Below are 20499 nucleotides of genomic sequence, written 5' to 3'. Positions count from 1 at the left end.
CAACAACAAAAACCCACTGACAATAAAAGAACATCAAAAGCCACAGAAAGAGAATCTGAACTGTATCAAAGGTCTCAAGCTAGGATTTGAAAAGCAGGACTTCACTTGGAGCAAAGCTACTGTTCTCCAGCCACTAAAGAAACAAGCCAACCTGACCAAGATCCCCTACTCCAGACACATGCATTACAAACCTCGCTGCATTTGCAGAGTACTAACGAGTTTTAAATTTGAGACCCTGAACCTTGTAGCTTGACTGGTTTCCCTCATAAATCTGGTAAAACATAAGCCTTGTTACAGTAGAGTATTACTAAACGCCAAATGGAAACAGTAGGAAGCATTAAGGACAGACGAGAGCTTCCCAGGGAAGAGCTGACCCATCAACAGACTAGCTGCCCACTGTTCTCCTGAGATCTCATTCACGACACACACACAACACTGTCACAAGATCACCATTATCCTGCAGTACAGTGAGAGGGCAGAAACTATTTGTAAAAGTGGTTCACAGAGGTACTGTAAGGCCTCATCAAAATAGATAGCCAAGAAATAGAAACATAACAACCTTGAAAAATACCATTGTTACAATGAACCCGGTAGCTGCGGGCACTGCCCCTGTGGGCAATATGGTGAATGTATTTCCTCCAGAAAAACTGAACAATCTCAGTGGTGAAAGTCAGATACCAGCCAGGCAGTGGTGACATATGACTTTAATCCCAGCACTCAGGAGGCAGAGCCAGGTGGATCTCTAAGTTTGAGGCCAGCCTGGTCTACAGAGTAGATCTAGAACAGCCAGGGTTTCACAGGGAAACTCTGTCTCCAAAACAAAACAAGCGCCGGGCGGTGGTGGCACACACCTGTAATCCCAGCACTCAGGAGGCAGAGCCAGGTGGATCTCTGTGAGTTCGAGGCCAGCCTGGTCTACCAAGTGAGTTCCAGGAAAGGCACAAAGCTACACAGAGAAACCCTGTCTCGAAACGAAACAAAAAACGATACCAATACAGGCAAGGACAACAAAGAAACGACACTGGTCGACTGTGGTAGATCATCACAGAGGACTTCTGACTCTTTATTGCTTCAGATATCAATGAATAGACAAAGATTATCAGACACCGAGGGTGAGGCCTTCAACGTAAACGACCAAAAAGGGGCTGGCAGAACGTCTCAGCAGGTGAAAGTTCTTCCTTCCAGGCCTGATGCCCCGAGTCCAATCCTTGGAAAAAAAGCACTGACTTTCCTAAGTTGTCCTCTGACCTCCACACTGGTACTAAATAGATAAAGCAGGGAAAAGAAATCACAATCTACATACCTAAAGAAGAAAAAGTTACTCCGGCACAGCTATATAATTAGTTTGTCTATTGGTGGGTTCTGTTCTCATGTGTATATATATATATGTATGTAAGGGGTCTGGTGCTGAAGATTGAAGCCACGGCCTCACACATGCTAGGCAAGTGCTCTACCATTAGTCTACACACTCAGCCAACGGTTCCATGTATGAAATACAATGTAATACTGTGCAGGAAATTTTAGGAGCTGGAGAGATGGCTCAGTTGGTAAAGAGCTTACCAGGAATACATAACAACCTGAGTTCAACCCCAGAACCCATGTAAACAGCTGAACACAGCAGCCATGGATTTATAATCCCAGTGCTGGGGAAGAGCAGACAACAGGATCGATGGGGCTTCCTGGCCTGCTAGTCTAGCCAAAATGGTGAGTTCCTGGTTGAATGAGACCCTGTCTAAAAAAAAATAAGATGGGCCGAGCAGTGGTGGCGCACGCCTTTAATCCCAGCACTCGGGAGGCAGAGGCAGGCGGATCTCTGTGAGTTTGAAGCCAGCCTGGGCTACCAAGTGAGTCCCAGGAAAGGCACAAAGCTACACAGAGAAACCCTGTCTCAAAAAACAAAACAAAACAAAACAAAAAAGATGGAAATGGAGAAGAGGGGAATATGAGACTGGGTAATAGGATGTGAAGAAAACGACTCTGTGTGTGTGTGTGTGTGTGTGTGTGTGTGTGTGTGTGTGTGAAACTGTCAAAATTAAAAAATAAAGTTAAGTGGTAGTGGCTGATAGAGATATATGCCTTTAATTCCAGCACTCAGAGACTGGAGGATCTCTGTGAGTTCAAAGCCAGTCTGGTCTACAGAGTGAGATCCAGGACAGCTAGGGCTACATAGAGAAACACTGTTTCAAAAAAACCAAAACCAAAACCAAAACCAAAAAAACCCCCCAAAAAACCAAAAAACCCCACAAACAAAATAAAGGATGGAGACTAGAAAAATACATCAACCTCTGACCAACCCATGTCCAACCATGTAATATACACACATATACCCCCCCACACGCACACGAAGAAAAAACTTGAAAGCTACATAATCCACACAATCTCATGTTTTGTTAAAATAAACACTGATAAACAGATCAATGTAATACAACAGAACAGTCCTGGGCTTGAAAGCTCAGTTGTAAACGGAATTGCCATGCAAGCCTGATGACCTCCACATGTCTCTGTCTCTGTCTCTCTCTCTCACACACACACAACAACAACAAATTGAATTCAATTTTTATTGCAATCATCGAATTTATTATGTTTATTTATTTGTGTGTATGTTGCGAGCATGAGTGTGCCATGACACTTGAGTGGAGATAAGAGAACAACTTGTGGGAGTCAGTTCCCCCCTTCTACCACGTGGGTCCCAGGGATTGAACTCAGGTCATCAGCCTTGGTAGTAGGTGCCTGTAACTGCTGAGCCATCTTGCTAGCCCCTAAATTAAACTTTAAAAAAATTTAAATAGAATGAGTCCTAAAACAAATTCACACAGTACAGTTGCTTAATTTAACAGAAAGGCACCACTGCAATTCAAAAAGGAAAAGACTGTGTCTCCAATAAACAGTCTGGATTAACTGGCTATGGGGGTGGGGTTGATTCCTAGCTTTATAGACAAAAATAACTCACAGTACATCATAGAACTATAAATAAAAGCTAAAGCATCATACTTTTAGGAAAAAGCATGTCATATGGTCAACTTGTCTTATGACTCAGCAATTCTCTTTCCTGATAACCAGTTGCTCCTTACTTAACACAGGGATGTTTCTGAGAAATCTGTGTGGCTACAGAGCCGTTTAACTACAGTGTGCATTCTGAGGGACCGTGTCATTGCTGATATTTACCTGCTGTGCAAACTACAGAGTATCTTTTACAAACTACAACTCCTACTATATCACCACTAAGCAGTTTAAGGGGACCACTGTGGTATATGCAGTGCAGTTGGTGGTCAAAAGGTAGTCAGCATGTTCCTACATGCTGAAGGGAAGAAGTTCACACACCTACCACAAGACAGGTACACCAGAGTAGCTTTTGATTATGATCGATCCAAACTGAAAACTACCCAAATCACAGGGCAAACCACCACCACCTAGCAATATAAATGAAAGAACTATTCCTGCGACAACACAGTGACCCCCAGAGCTAGGCAAACAATATCAGCTGGACACTGTTGAGGCACCGTCACGGATGGGCTCTGATCAAGTACTGCCACTGATGTTCTATGATTCCATTCATCTGAGGAGCAAGAGCAGCCAAGACTTGAGGACGCTGTGAGAGACAGACAGAACCTCCAGGGTGGCAGAAATGCTCTGTATCTTGAGCTGAGTCATGTTTGCATAAAAATACATAAATTCACTGAGTTGAGCAGTCAAGTTATCATGTTATACATTGTAAAACAAATAAATACTTAGCTAAGAGAATTTTGGCTGGGTATAAGACATAGGGTTAAATACAAATTGTTTTGGTGACATTCACACTTCCCCACCTTTGTTTTTTTTCTTCTTCTTCTTCTTTTTTGTTTTTTGTTTTTTGTTTTTGGAGACAGGTGTTTCATGATCAAGTACCTCCACTGATGTCCTATGATCAAGCACCCTGTGTAGCCCTGGCTGTCCTAGATCTCGCTCTGTAGACCAGGCTGGCCTCGAACTCACAGAGATCTGCCTGCCTCTGCCTCCCGTGTGCTGGGTGATCCTCTATTGAAGCCTGAAGTCAGGATATTTCTAGCCTTAAGCATCCTTCCAGGCAACCTACTTGTCTTTAAAGTTAAAAAACACGAGGACAGTGGCATTCCAACACAGGGCTGGAACTTCCACACAAGACCTGACAGAGCTTAAAAAAGGATTCTAAACACACAAAAACAGAGTCATGCAGCTTCTTGGTAACCTCCTCTTCTCAGGTAGGCTCTGTTTGCTATTGGCAAGTAGAGACAAGGCTCTTTTAAGAGACAGCTTCCTGGCTCAGTGCCAGTGGCAAAAAATGGACACAACTCTGTTGTTCTTTCTCTTTTTCGGGGGGCCTGCTACCCAGCTCCCAAATAAACACATACAGAGGCTTATTCTTAATTTTGAACACCTAGCCTTAGCTTGGCTTAGTTTCTAGCCAGCTTTCCTTAACTTAAATTATCTTTTTCCCTCTGGGCTTTCCCATTCTCTTACTTCTGTAAATCTTACTCTTACTCTGTGGCTGGCTGTGTAGCTGGGTGGCTGGACCCTGGAGTCCTCATTCTCTGGCTGCTAGCTCTCTTCACTCCTCCATCTTTTTCTCCTCTTCCCAGATTTCTCCTTCTATATATCCTCTCTGCCTGCCAGCCCTGCCTTTCCTTTCTCCCGCCTTGCTATTGGCCAGTTCTTTACTTGACCATCAGGTGTTTTAGACAAGCACAGTAACACAGCTTCACAGAGTTAAACAAATGCAACATAAACAAAGTAACACACCTTAAAATAATATTCTACAATATAACTCTTTTAAGAGGCCCTGCCACAAAACACTTAAATGGGGTTTATGAGCAGTGGGCAGCACACTATTCGGTGGCAGCATGGATCCAAACCATGAAGGTTGGTTCTCAGGGAACCAAGTGTTCCTTAAAGTTCTTTTAAAAAGGAGTAAAACAAAATAAAGTAATAAAAAGATATAATAAGCCACATAAAGATGGGAAATACACAGTCTGGATTCTGTATGCTATTGTATTGTCTTTAGATTTTCTGATTGTGAATGAAGAAATGACAGCTGCTAAGACACATTGGATTATGAAAGCTGATAGATTAGAACAACCTGTATATTTAAGAAATATCTTGACTTCAAAATGGAAGTCAAAAGATGTGTTACTTTGGGAGAGGTTATTTCCTCTTTTACTTCCATAAGAAATGAGAGGCTATGGATTCATTCCAGATTGATATAGATCAGATTTAATCAGGGAAGACCCCCTGAAATCCTGGCTACAGACATAAAGAAATAAACCTAGAAAAACTACAAAACATGTAACCTATATTTTACCAGCCCAAATATAAAACAAAAAATCATCTTTAACTGATTTGTGAACACCACATCTTCCATACTTGTAATGTATGTTCCCTTAAAACGTTTATGTATTTTCAGAACAAACAGACCAGACACTAATAAAAATGAACAGCTCTGGTGATCCAGCATCTCAAAATGCCCCTGTTACAGTCTCCTCAGAATTCTGCATCCAGCTGGGCGGTAGTGGTACACGCCTTTAATCCCAGCACTCATGAGGCAGAGCCAGGTGGGTCTCTATAAGTTCAAGGCCAGCCTGGTCTACAGAGCAAGATCCAGGACAGGCACCAAAACTACACAGAAAAACTCTGTCTCAAAAAAAACCCAAAAAAACCCAAACAAACAAAAAAAGAGAATTCTGCATCCAAAACACCTTCAAGGCTACTGGTGATCCAGCACCACAAACTACTCCAGGCAACACCTAACAATTATCCTGGTTTTCTCAAGGTTCCCCCAAAGATGCCAGTGCTCCCAAACAATAAATAGCCTAAGAACAACACCCACATTCCCAAGAGATGGGGTCTGGGTGGGCTTTGGTTATTCAATGGATTATGAATATTTGTCATTATTTAGGGGGGTTGGTTACAAATTGTTATTGGTCTTAATAAAAAAAAAGACTAAGCAAAAGAGTTAAATTCAAAAATCTCTTTCTAAAGGAAAAAAGGGGGATATAATATAGAAATTATGAGATAAAAGGGTAGATTATTGAATCTACTTTAATCCAAAAAACAACTATTAATCTCAAAATATTTTACATTGGTATGGATTTTAATTTGACACAAATTTCAAGTTATTTTTGCTATACTATATGTATCTGCCTCCTCTTATTTGTGGTATTGTGCTTATGCAACTCATTTAAACATGTAGCATATAATTAAAAATACAGATTAATAGTCTATAATATCTATAATAGTTAAATTTATGCCACGTATGTTTTCAAGATATCTAGAGAGATGGCATTCAAACACTTCAAAGACCTACAGAATATGGTATTTAATATGTTTGATAACCTAAGGCTTTTCATGACAGTGAGACAAGTCTGCTCCTGGCAGCACCAATCTACTTCAGATAATGGGCATCAAAGAACCTCCATATGTAGTTTGCTTTCTTTATGGCAAAAGCTAGCCATTTGGGCAAAGAAACTGCCCTTGCCTCAATTACTAAGTATACTGTCCAAACTGGACCAGCAGGATACAAAAGAAAATGACTACCAAACTTTGCCAAGACAAGACAGTCCTTCAAAATTCCTTGCTTCTCAGAAATGTCTGTCAGATACACCAGGCCTATGGGCCAAAGTTGGATGCCCCAATGCTACAGAAGAACCTAGGGTGACTGTCCAGATGTCCCTGTCTTTAGATAACATTACAAACTTCTGGGGTCTTTGGTGGAGTTGAGGACTAGATAGTCATAGTTAAAGTTTTCTTTAATTATGATGAAAGATAAATTAGGTATAAAACTTTAGAGTCACAAAGATAAGATAAATAATAGAGTATTTTCTCTAAATTTGCCAAATACAAATGGACTGGATATTGTAACTGTAATTCTTACTTAATAATTGTTTTTGTTGTATTTAATTTTACTATGTTAAAATTAAAACCTTCCTTTTTAATTAAATAAAAAGGGGGGAATGTTGTGGAATAATCCTTTTGTACACTGATTTTGTACAAAGATTTGTCACTTGAACTGGTTTAATAAAAAGCTGACTGACCAGAAAGTATAGGTGGGACAACCAAACTAAGGATGCTGGGATGAAGAAGGGTAGAGTCAGAAGAGATGCTAGCAGGTGCAGAGGAAGCAGGGTAGGAAATGAGGTAATAAGCCATGAGCCATGTGTCAGGGGGTAGATAAGAAATATAGGTTAATTTAAAATGTAAGAGTTAACACAGTAACAAACCTGAGCTATTGGCCAATCATCTACAATTAATATTGAGTCTTTGTGTCAGTTATGTGGGAGTGAGCAGCTGGTGGGACAGAAACCTCCATCTACAGGACAGCTTAACCTAAAAATTTCCATCTCTAGCTGCCCTTTTGACAGGACCTTTGTAAACAGATTGTTTTATATTCTAGGCCCCTCAACTTTTTTGGATCTACACCCATAATTTTGTGTGTACATTGTTGAGCTTTAAAAAAAAGTCTAGAATTATTAGGTTTCATGTAGTCATCTATCTCCCTGACTTACAGTTTTCACTAAAATGCTCACTTAATTGTAACTTCGGTGTGTTAACCTTACGTAACTCACAAGCATCATTTATTCAGCCCATGAGAACTTCCTGGAACATCAACTATAATTTAACACTGGTGGTTCCAGCACTACTGAGACAATGTGACCAAGATTCAGTTCCTGTTCAGACTACAGAAACAGCAGCAGCAGCAATACAGACCAGCCTATAAGAGGGGACGCACACAGAGAACTATGTGCACAAAAGTCGACAAGTAGACAAGTCGGTTTCTAAGCAGAAATGATGATCCTATCAAGACCTAAGCAGATTATTCCACAACAATCTGGGAAATATCAAAGAAAAAACAAAGTACATTTCAGGCCTGGATGGAGATCACTATGACAGGTGCCTGTTGTATGGAATGAGGCTGAAGGTGAGGATCACTGTGCTAAAGACAGACTCAGGACACTCTTTTAAACACCTTTTTATAGTTACTCTTTACTGTTTCCAAAAAGCATCTTAGAACTTTATCCCTGCTTGCAGGTTACCGCCAGCAAACCCAATCACTTACTTACTCAACCACATTATGAAATACCTACTGAACATCAGGACCAGAGCTGGGCAGCGGAGAAGAGTTCTAACATGAGCTTAGACTTAACAATCTTCTCCATTAGTCTATGACTGCATCAGGAAGGAAAATCTGATTGATTTCTAATTTCAAAGGTCTTGTTAAGTGGTCCAGCTACTCAGATTGGACAAACTCAAGTTATGAGGTCCCAGGGCTGCATCTCAGAGCTCCACAATGTCACTGAAAATGAAGTACAAGCAGAACTACCCTCAGAAGGAAAATCAGGCCACAACGTCGAATGGGCAGCTAGCTGAGGAAAATGATCTCAGATGCAACCCACACTCCTAAGCAAAGGTGTTTACTGGAGGACTCCTACCTTCTCTTTCCTTCCTTCCAACATTTCCCTATGCTGCCCAGACTGGTCTAAATTGAGTTCCTCCTGCCTCGGCCTCCCAAGTGCTGGATTACAAGTGTTTGTCACTGTGCCTGGGTCATATTTAAAATTATAACCCAAATAAAGAAATAAACATTTTATCTCTTGATAAACTGCCCTACCTTCAGGAGGTTCATCTTACAGATACATATTACAGTAGTATGCTAAAAATCTAAAACTTCATATATATATATGCACATGTTATTATTATATTTTCATAACAGTGACATAACACATACACAGTATACATAGCATCCTAGAAGTCCATCATAGGTGAAGGCAAAATAAAACAGCTACTCCCAAACTACAGAACCAACACTGCTGAAACCCTTCAAAACAACAAGACAGAATCACATGAACCAATGCAGTTAAATAACAGCAACAAAGCAAAGCAGCGATTTGCCATACAGCTACACAGATTTCAAAACAAAGTTTTAAGACAGGCATTAATCCCAGCACTTAAGAGGCAGCGGTGAACAGATCTCTGAGTTTGAGGCTGGTCTACACAGTAAATTCCAAGCCAGCCAGCAGTGAGATCAATCAATCAATCAGTAAATAAAAAATCAAGTTCTGCCAGGAGTGGTGGCACACGCCGTTAATCCCGGCACTCAGAATTAAATATGCCTAGCCCATATGGCATAGTTAACAATAAAGGTTCAAAAATCCCTGCTGATTATCCCTGACTAAAAGCCACATGAAGTTTAGGGGAAAAAATAATTTATGTCTTAATTTATTGAGAAGGAAAGGAAAGTAGAAACTGTTCCAGTCACGATGTGGAACACCTGGCTCCAAGGCAGGACCCCTGACTGCAAGCAGTCTGGTAGGTTCCCAGGCAACGGCCTATTTCAGCCTTCACTGTGTTCGGTCCTCCGCAAAAAACCACAGGCTGTCTGAATGCAGGACTCCCTTCTGCCTTGGGCTTCCAAAAGGAGTCTCTAAGGGCACACACAGCACAGCTCCTTGCCTAACAGTTTAAGAACAGCTGGCAAATCCACACCAGCTTCATAGGAGGCCACACAGTGGAGCCTCACTCAGCCAAGCAGCTCGCTCAGTAGCCCACCAGCGCTGTTATCGGAAAGCCTATGGCTAGTTGATCCTCAGGAAAAAAGGACGGGCCTCTGAATAACATCCAGTCACAGGACAACTGGAACTTCAAACAAGGCAACCCTCAAAGTGAAAACGGAGAGAAAATGAGGCCCAGCAAGAGAAAGGATCAAAGGAGGGGGCAGCGGTGAACAGAAGGGAAGGGGGAAGAAAGCTATTAACACAGAAAGTGAGTCAGGGAGAGGAAAGGCGAGGTTGGAGCAGAGAAAGTCAGAGAGAGGAAGAACTCTGCCCCCTGCCAAGTTGAGAGGACACACTATAAAGGGACAGGGCCATCCCTCCCCACAAGCCTGATAAAGCCACTTCCCAGGTCAGGTCCCCCACCAGCACAGCCCCTGAAAGGCAGGTTCCACCAGCCTCCCAGAGCATTAGCGTCGGCTTTGTGGGAAAGTTGACATCTTGATGGCTTAGTAAAAGGCCCCTACAGCTTAATGTGCTGGCGATTTAACTGAGCACTCCTGATTCCTGATGAATACCCAACTGGTCCTCTTTGCTCCACCATGAAAGCCACTTTTCTAGCCTCAGAGAGAGCCACAGCTCTGTCAACACAGCAGGGAGCTCATAATAGACAACAGGAGGTTTCAGTTCACACCTGCAGAACCATGGATACCTACCACGTGGGGCTCCCAGAGATCACACCACCCCAGCTGCACTCCCCAAGCCCTTCTTCTGTTCTCCTAAGGTATGAGCATTATGGATAATAAAGCCTAGAAGAAACAAATGCCAAAGGACAACTTTCTGTCACTAACACCCACAAGGAGCACTCTAGATGCAAAAAGACTCCAAGCAGTTAGGGGCATTGGTGATACTAGCAACCAATAGGACTGCCCTCACCACCAGGACAAGCCTGAATTTTCCAGGGGCACACTTGCATAGAAAGGACACCACCACATTACAGCATCAGCAAAGCCAGGCCCTGACCTCAGGCCTGACTTAACTAACACACAGCACTGCCACCACTACCTCTCAGGCCTCCTTATGGCAAACAACATCAAAAGGGCAGTGATTAAAATAAACACAAAAACAAGAAGAAATAAAAAAGCAAAGGCGGAGGTTTCTATATTATACTTCTTTTCTTTTTGTGGAGGCAGAGTCTTGCTGTGTATCCTCATCTGGCCTTGAACTTGCAATCCTTTCAACACAGCTTCCTGAGTGGTATGTTTGTAGGTGTGTGTCACCAGAGCCAGCTACCTAATCTCAGCAACTAGATTCTTCATTCTGCGGCTTTCTTTCTATCAGACTGTCACACAAGTTTAAGGGCAGGGTTTAAGGAGACGTCTCTGAAGGCCTGCCTACACAAAACAGCCCTACCATCCACCGACAGCACCTGGAGAACTCACTCACCATGGGTGACTCACTGGGTGAACATGAATGCACTATGATTTAGAGAACATACACAAACAACTCTATTTTAGCTTATAATATTCGCCTTCTATTTGTGGCAGCTGGTACAGTGCTTTTCAACTTAAAGGCAATGATAGTTTCCCTTGTAAATAAGATTTTAAGTTAAAAAAAAAATTATTACATGTACTGCATGCGCGCACTCCAGCACACATGTGGAAGTCGGAGGGTAATTTGTGGGGGGTCAGTTCTCTCTTTCTACCAGGTAAGTCCTGGTAATTTTGAAGTTTAAAAAAGTAAGATGAAATGAGAGATAGTTACTGATAGCTTCACTAATTAAGCCAATTAAGAGGATAAGAGTCAGAAGTGGGGTGGTGCACGCCTTTAGTCCCAGCACTCAGGAGGCAGCGGCAGGCGGATCTCTGAATTCAAAGCCAGCCTGGTCTACAAAGCAAGTTCCAAGACAGCCAGGGCTACACAGAGAAACCCTGTCTCGAAACTGCCCCCCCCTCGGGGGGTGTGTGTGAAGAGCATAAGAGTTGGGCTAGAGATGTAGCTCAATGATTAAGAGCACTGGCTGCTCTTTCAGAGAGCCCAGATTAGACTCCCTGCACCCACAAGGCAGCTCCTGACGTCCTTTAACTCCAGTTCCAGGGGAGCCAATGCCCTCCTCTGAACTTCACAGCACCGGGCATGCATGTGGCACACAAACAGACATGCAGGTAAAACATGCATACATATACAAAATTTTAAAATAAAGTATTTAAAAATAGCAAAGAAGGCATAGAGCTAGGCCAAAAAGCACACATATGGAACACAAGTGAAGGGTGACAGAGACTTGAGGTTTCTCTTCTTCACTTGAAAGCTTCTGTCCCACTAGTTCATAGCTACCCTCAGACATTGAAGAGCACCAAGAACCGTAACTCAAGAGTCAGCAGAGGCAGAGGGCTGCAGCAACTGGGCTCTACCATTAGCTTGACAGTGGCCTTTTCTAGAAAGACTGAGCAAAGGAAGACTCAGGAACAGCTGGGGTGTTCACAGGGCTACTGTGGGCATCAGGAAAGCATCAAGCATCAGGCTTACTGAAGACTCGAGACAGGCATGTTCCTAAGTCTGCTACTTACACATCTCTCCAACTGCTCCTGCCTACAGTCCTGATGCTGAAACCAAGGGAAGAAATCCAGATTTTCTTCTCTCCGGATATTTCTGCAGCTCAGCTGTTTACCATCTGCCCTTTCTTGCCACTGAGCACGTCTAGATAGTTTTCAAATGTGATCTATTTTCTGGCAATGCTCTCGGGACTAGCTAACAATCTTAAGCACAAGTCATCAGGGAACTAATGAGAGGCATCTCTGAATAAAGCAAGCATTTACTCCCCAGTGAGGACATCAGGTAAAGCACACCTTCCTCCCACCACAGCTAACAACACGCCTTTAAACCATCTAATTAAGAGTTCAGAAAGCAGTCAATCGCCCTGCTTCCTGCTGCCCAGAGGACTCTAACCATTCCCCCCCCCCACCTTGCTTCAGATGTGAGGATCCTACCAGTTACACACATTTGGCCCTGGGGCCTAAATCGATCCCAGTGTCCCTCCAATTATCATGAGGTTACATCCAACCCATAAGCTAAAAGTAGCATAAATTTTAAAAAATACAGTGAATATTGTAAACACCATAGCATGCAACACTTAACATTAGCCAGCAGTTGTACAAAATCATCCAAAAAGTGCATTATATAATAAACTATTGGGAGCCAGGTATGGTGACACATGCCTATTATCCCAGTTTTGGGGAAGTAGAAGCAGGAAGATCAGATGTTCAAGCCTAGCCTCAACTATATGGCAATTTGAGACCAGTCTGTGCTAGATGAGACCCTCTCTTTAAAAAAAAAAAAGTGTGTGTGTGTGTGTGTGTGTGTGTGAGAGAGAGAGAGAGAGAGAGAGAGAGAGAGAGAGAGAGAAGGGAGGCAGGTGTATTAAAAATCTCTTGTTATTTATTGAACACTCTATTGGGGAAAATCCAGAATGGTTATATGGGTAAGATTTTGTCCCACTGTAAAGTAGAAAACTGTTAACTTGAACCCTGGTAGGTAGATCAGGGTAGCACTAGTCCACATTTCCTAAAAACTTCCTGTAGTACAGCCCTTGGGATACAGTTCTCAAGGTGGCATGAACCTTTCTAGGGTGAGGCTGGAGAACCAACTGATATCTAGTGCCCTTGCTTTGGTTCTGCTGCTTTTCACTGCTGAAGTGAAAAGCCAATTAGTTGGCTTGGACAAAATGGAGCTTTGAGGCCTGGGACACAGTGTAAGTAAATTGGTTGCAACTCTGTGGTTTTGGTCCCAGTTTTGGCACCAACAATGTATGTAACTTTGTTGCAACAACTATGGGGAAAGGTGTCCTGACTACCTGGGGAGTCAGGCAACACCTTGAGCTGCTTAGGATAGCTCTGATGGCTGAAACTGCAAGGAGACAGTTCAGCCCTGGAGGGCGAGGTATCCCAGACTCCTTGAGCTGCTCAGAACAACAACTCTGCCCTGAAGGTTTCCCAGACATCTGGAGCTGTTTAGCACAGCTCTGGCAGCTGGAACTGCAAAGCAGCAGCGCGACCCTGGGAGGGAAATTTTTCTGACTTCTCGGGAAAGTCAGGCCTGGAACTGCTTCAGCAGGGGAAAGTCAGGGTATACCTGGTGTGATGGGAGATGATCTCCCCACAGGATAAAGCAATCCTGCTCCTCTCCTGGACAGCTGCTACAGCTGGGCTTTGCTCAGCCCCCACTTAAGGGGGTTTCCTAGCAGAGCTCTGCTTCTCCCGCCTAAGATGTTGCTTCTTTTGCTTCACTCTGCAAAAGGGGAAACCCCTGCAGAAGTGTATCTGTCTCCTCCGGCTTAGGAGAAAAGTGTTACTTTTTCAGCTTCTCTTGCTCTGTCCACTGACATCTCAGTAAGGATCTTCTCTACGCCAGTGAATGAAGATTCACACCCAAAACTCTTTTGAGAAAGAGATTTATTGGGAAGGAGGAGTCCAGGAGGGTAGCTGCCTCTACCAGGGTGGAGAGAACAGCCGCCCCCCCCCCCCCAACTGACTAGGCAGGGCAGTTTATATAGGATGTCTTGGGGGTGGAGTCAACCAGGGGTTGACTTGAGGCCCAGGGTTCTACTGTCCTGCTCTGTGATTGGTTGGTTTCACAAGTCAGTTGGCCAGGGGCAGAGATGGCTCTGATCTGACTGAGCCAAACTGGCCTTATATGAGCCATCTTTCCCTAGTTCTGGGCTCCAGGGTCAGGGTGGGTTTCTTTAGCCCTTTTCCCTACACACAGCACTGAGCTTAGCTTGAGGAAACAGGAATTCTCTTCTGTCTAAATTTCTCTCAGGTAAGAAAGTTTTACCCAGGCAACAATGTCAGGGGTCTAAGTGCTGATGTCATAGCTCCCTAGTGTCTTTGGAACAACAGGAAGCGCCTGAATCTCTCTATAGCCAGCCCTGTGGCTGAACAAAATAGGAGATTTCAAAAGATGACAATTTCGATCCTCATCTAATTTAGTGAGCAGTAATCCCAATTTCTACCTCTGAAGAGCTTTAAGGACTAACTCCTCAAGGGCTGAGACAATTTCCAGTAACAATCTTGCTATCAAAGGATGCTGGGTCGGAAGCTGCCCAGCCCCACAGCCTGCTGTTACTGGCTTACTGTAAGTGACTGAAAGAACCAACACGTGGTAATAGGGAAAGAGTATAAGATAATGAAAACTGTGTGCTTATTTGCACACGAAATACAAACAGGTGCTTAATCTCAGGCCTCCAGGTCTTGATCATTGGCTGATTAGTAACTAAGCCCACAGAACTCTGGGGGAGATGGGGGGAAGATATGGAGGGGGGACAGCAAAAAGGCCTAAGTGTAAATGGGATGTTAGCAAAAGTCTGTAACTTTTACCTCTTTTTTAAAAAAATCGTTATATCTCAAAATACACCACCACCCAGGAACTAAAATGCCCTGCTTTGGAGCAATTTGAATTTCATATAGCTTCTGATTAATTCTCCTTATATCTCTGTAAAGAGGGTACCAACCAGGACAAGAAGGGAGAGACGAAGTAACAAAGATGAAGGGCTCAAAATATACCCGCCTGAGCCTCTCACCTTAGCCCAATTCTTCTGATTACTTGGCTCAAACTCAGTACGTAACCCACGACGGCCTGGAACTGGCAATTTTCCTTCTCTGCCTCTTGAATACTGGAATTACAACACCAAACAATTTTTCCCTCTTTGGTGCTGGATCTACCCTATGTGGGTCATGGTGTATGCTTGGCAAGCACTCTAACATTGAGCTACATCACTGATCCTTGGCCCTGTTCCATGTAGGGAAAACCATGTGTCTTGAATACTGGAAGGCCAGCCCTGGTGTTTATCACAGCTTGTGTTTAGGAAAACACACTAACATTTTTTTTCCCTGACAATGAACTTTTTAGTTCTCTACCAATTTGAAAAACATGTGGGGGAGGCAAGGATGAATGAAAGTGGAAAATTTCCAAAAAAACTCTCAGCCTACTTAACTGTCCAGACAGTTCCCCGTGACTGAGTCTGGGAAGGGGAGGACCGGAAAGCCTGTTTCTTTCCAGAGGAGATAGAATTAGTTGGACAGCTGAAATCTGATCAGAAATTTGGAAAACTGTTAACAGAAAAAAAAGATGTTCCCCAAGGCATCTAACTACTCTTTTTTGTTTGTTTGTTTGTTTGTTTGTTTGTTTTTTCAAGACAAGAGTTTCTCTGTGTAGTTCTGGCTGCGCTGGATCTCGCTCTGTAGACCAGGCTGCCTCGAACTCACAGAGATCTGCCTGTCTCTGCCTCCCAAGGTGTGCACCACCACTGCTCAGCAATTTCTAACCTTTCTTAAGAGGTTGCTGCAGAGACTCTTAAGAACCTCTGTGGTCTAGCTGGGTAGGGGTAGTGTGCACCTTTAATCCCATCACTTGGGAGGTAGAGGTCGGTAGAGCTCTGTGAGTTCTAGACCAGTTTAGTTTACAGATCGAGTTCCAGGACAGCCAAGGCTACACTGAGAAGCCCTGTTTTGAAAAACCATTAAAAGAACAAAAACAAACAAAAAACCTCTGAGGCCTTTAGGTACTTTGCAGTTTTGTGGTTGTGTCTGTTTTAAAATCATCTATCTTAGGACTTCTTTTACAGAGCCTAATTTCACTGAGCTGGCTGGAAATTCACTTTCCTGGTCTCAACCACTCTAGATAGGCTCTCCAGAGTGCTGTACCATTTTCTGCATTTACCTGTAAACCAGCTGAGGCCACCTTCCTAAGTTCTCAATTCCCTAAACTGCTTTTTACTGTACAAGATCCCTGGAGGTCCAATTTTGTTTTCTGAAGTGAAACAAATACAATACAAATTGGTGGGAAGATTTGGTCATTTCAGTTCTTTACAGAAAACAAAAATCAATATATTTCAGGAATACAAAAAAATATAAATCACCAAATCATAAATTCAAAGTACACTTTTCTGGTTTCTCGGGAAATCAAGATAGAATAGCCCAATTAATATTTAAACAAGGCTGGGTGTTTATGGTGTATGCCTGTAAACCCAGTACTTGGCAGGTGAAGACAGGAGTATATGAGTTTAAGGCCTTGCCTCAGGCACATTCGAGTAGAAGCCAGTCTGGACTACATGAGACTCTATCTCCTCAAAATCTGAACTAGAACCAGACACACGAACACCATCCACATACAAAGTTAAGCAATCTTACTCAGAAAAGACCAGAAACTGACAGAAGTTGAGTAGAAAAAAAAAATCGTGACTGGAAAGCTGTTTCCCAGTTTACATCTTACTCAACATTCCACAAGTATGGTTTGGTGGGAAGTCCTTTCGTGGCTTCCCACATTAAAAACTCCTGCAATCAGATCGGTTTGAGTTTCACCCTAGGAATAGGGGTATTTTTGCAAGACATTCCGAGTTCTCCGAAGGGCAATGTGCTGGGGACATTCCAGTCTCCATGCAAATCGAAGGAAGAGTCTCTCTCTCACCCAGTCATTCTACCCAGCCAAATGGGATACAAGAAAATAAGACACAATTGGGTATGCCGCTTGGAGAATAAAAATTAAAATGGGCTGGGTGTTACCGGCACTTTGGCCGCCTGAACCCTCACCCATGTCTGTTATAAATACATCAGAGTTCAGACAGGTGTTGTCAACTCTGTTCCGGAATATCACACCAACCACTTCTGCGTCTCCCCATCATAGTTCCCCCTTTCCCCACCCAGTCTTCATGGCTCCCCACTTCATACAATGCCTCAGCTCGACGCTCAAGCTTTTCCCCAACAAGTCCCAACTTAATGCTCCAAACTCTCCATCCCAGATAGCCCCAGGACGCACTCCACAGAGTTCAAGACTCGGATTTCCTTCCCCAGAGGTCCCCTCTTTCCCTGTCCTCACTTAGGACCCTCTCCGGTTTCACCTCCTCAACAGGTGTACACTCGGATCCCGACCCTGAGCTCTCAGCAAGCGGCCAGGGTTCGCTGCGCCCACACCTTCGGCTCCGCGTCCCCCCACCCCCACGCCTTTGCAGCTCACTCCGCGACGGGTCCCCCCCACTCCCAAGCAAGCTCGCCCCGAGCGCGCCTCGAATAGTCGCAGAAATCCAGAAATCGCAGCCCAAAGCGAAGAAATCCACCCAGCAGCTTCCGGCAGCCTTCCAGGGAGGCAGGGTGGGGCGAGCCCGCTCCGCTCCCAGCCCGCGGACTCCCCGGCCCAACGGACCCCGCAGACCACGGGAGACACTCATTTCGCCACAGGGCGCCGGGCGATGGCACCGTGGGATGGCACCGTGGGGTCCCTCCTCCTTAGGAGCCGCTCGCCCCAACCAGCTACGCCGCGGGTCCCGCCAGCTCTGCCCGCGCTGCCGCCCGCGCCTCACCGGCCCAGGCTGGCCGCCCCGGGCGCTCCAACCCCAGCACCCTCACCTCTCTGCTCCACGCAGCGGCCGGGTGCTGCTGACCGGTTCTTGATGGAAGAAGACTGGACCCGACTACGCCAACAGCACCGCACCTGCCGCGAGCCACTGAGCCGCTGCGGCGCGCCTGACGTCAACCCGCGCCTCGGGCGCTGGAAGCCCCGAGTCACCTGATCTCCCTGGCAACGCGCGAGGGGGCGGGGCCAAGCGAGGGCGGTGTCATAGCGCGAGCCCCGCCCCCTCCGCGGCTCCGCAGCGCGGAGGGGACGACGCAGCCCGGCCCTTGGCACCTTGCGGTTCCTTGGGCTGTCTCTTAGAGTTCTTCTCCAGCTCCTTGCGAGCACCCCGCCCCACGATGCTAAGGCTAAAGACTGGCAGAAAGGGCAGGGGCCCTGGGGTCTAGCTCGGTGCACAACACGTAGGGTCGTTGTGAGCTGCGGCTGCCCGGCCTCTTCTCCGCTGCTAGCTAGTCGGTTCAGGAGCCGACTTTGGAGCTGCACTTGAGAGGATAAGGGCTGAGGCTGATGATTAAAATTGCACTCTGGCAACTTCCCATAAACCTTGCTGCAGTAGTGTGACCAAGGCTTGAGAATGTAACGAGACTAACTGCAGGGATGGGAAGAGTAATCCTCCAGGTCTCCTGTTCCCACAGAGAAAGAAATCCCTGATAGGGTCCCCGACAACACGCTATAACAAGCTTCCTGGTTCTACTTGCAAAAAGAAAAAGAAAGAAATTACTTTTTCATTTTGGAAACTGATTTTTTTTCTGGGCTGGAGTATATTTCAGTGGTTGGGTGCTTGTGAAGCATGTGCAAAGTCTAGATTGACTCCCAAAACTTGCAAAGAAAAGGGGGACAGTGATCCAAATTCCTCATGTTGATTGTTACATTGGTATCTTTACACCCCTGTAACTATCCAGTCTTTCCAAACAGACTAGGAAAATGTAAACAAATGAAATGAAAATGAGCCGGGCGGTGGTGGCGCACGCCTTTAATCCCAGCACTCGGGAGGCAGAAGCAGGTGGGTTTTTTGAGTTCGAGGCCAGCCTAGTCTAGAGAGTGAGAGAAAATGAAACACTTTCCCCTCCTCTACCCCGCGGGGGGGGGGGCTAATTTTGAAAGTACTTCTTGCTGACTTTCATTTCATGTTTAGCCTCCCACTCCCTGAACCTCTACAGAGATTTTCTATTGTGTCCTTCCAGCCTTTCACACAATAGGATCTTTGACCAAGAAGTTAATTTACAACTAACTTCTACTGAGTACCCTTTGGGGCCAAGCTGGTTGAGATATAGCATTGGGAGATCAAGAATACATCGGTAGCCTTTAATGCCAACATTCAGGCTGAACCTGGAAGATCTGAATTTGAGGCCAGACTGGGTCACACAATAAAACCAATTCTATATTTTTTCTTATAGTACCATTTTTTCCACTTTGTATATCTTATGTACTATGTATTTATTTTGAAACAGGATTTCATGTTTCCTGGGCTGGTTTTGAACTCCCTGTGTAGCTGAGGCTGGCAAATTTCTGATCCTCCTGCCTCTACCCTGAGTTCTAGGACTGCAGGTAAGTACAAATGTACCTGTTTTTATTTGATGCTGAGGATCAAACCCACGCTGGGCAAGAACCCTACCAACTAGTCCCTCCTAGTTTCTATATTTATTTATTTAAGAAACAGCACATAAATGGAAGACAGCTGTGGAAAGTGACGCATCATGGCTCTGAGAAAGAGCTCAGGAAGAAGAGAGACTGAAAACACAAGACCCTGTAAGGTGCCAGGGTGAGAGGATAAGAGGATCACAGCAGGTTCAAGGTCAGCCTGTGCTACAGAATGAAACCCTGGTTTGTGTGTTTCAATGACAAAAAGGAAACATGAGCCCAGGCAGAGACCAGTGGGGAGAAAGAGAGTGGGCACAGGGCAGGCAGGCCTCGGGTGTTTGGCTGAACAGAGGAGACCTTGATCTAGAAAACAAGTCAGAGCTGGGATGAGGGGAGAGAATTGGGCCAGAAGGAGGTGAATGGGGGTGGGGGTAGGGAGAAGTGGGCAGGAGGTCTGGAAAGGGAATTCTGAAAGGGTAAAGGCATGCTAAGAGCATGGAAAGAAGGAAGTCTAGTTGGGCGGTAGTAGCGCATGTACTCGGGAAGCAGAGGCAGGTGGCTCTCTGTGAGTTCGAGGCCAGCCTGGGCTACAGAGTTCTAGCACAGCCAGGACTGGTTCATAGAGAAACTCTGTCTCAAAAAATAAATTAAAAAAAAAAAAAGAAGGAAGTCTGTCAGGCCGAAAGAGTGAAGCCTGAAAGGAGGGAAGGAATGGGATGGGGAGGTGAGAGCGCACAGCACCAGCTGCAGTTGACGGAGAAGAGCAGCACTGTTCATTAGCCTCCAAGGACTAAAGGTTATCCAAGTGTACCCCCCACAGTTATCTCTGGAACACCATGTGGTTTGAGCCGCCCTTTACAGAATTGTGAAGCAGAGGGAAGAGCAGATGTGGCTACATCCATAACTACATCCTGACAGTGTTCATCAAGACGGGCACATCTGGAACGACAGTGCACGCCCCTCTGGAAAGGAAGGAAAATCTCAAGTTGAAGCTATACACCAAGACTCTGTCAAAAAA

The 20499-nt window shown here is 44.8% G+C and overlaps 1 protein-coding gene across 2 annotated transcripts in view; it reads right to left on the bottom strand.

Moving 5' to 3' along the window:
- Cystm1 (cysteine rich transmembrane module containing 1) overlaps window positions 1–18090 on the bottom strand; it is a 61488-nt gene extending 43398 nt beyond the window's left edge. Inside the window, exon 1 of one of the 2 annotated variants that reach the window (XM_036204808.1) lies at window positions 17894–18090. The gene's annotated coding sequence lies outside the window, so the exon portion shown is untranslated. The remainder of the gene's footprint in view (window positions 1–17893) is intronic. The other variant, XM_036204809.1, reaches the window with a different exon arrangement.
- Between the last annotated feature and the right edge of the window lie 2409 nt (window positions 18091–20499).

Source organism: Onychomys torridus, chromosome 13 (genome assembly GCF_903995425.1).
Source record: "Onychomys torridus chromosome 13, mOncTor1.1, whole genome shotgun sequence".
Classification (NCBI taxonomy): Eukaryota; Metazoa; Chordata; class Mammalia; order Rodentia; family Cricetidae; genus Onychomys; species Onychomys torridus.
Note: the sequence above shows the minus strand (reverse complement) of the source record. Positions and strands in the feature narration are given on the sequence as shown.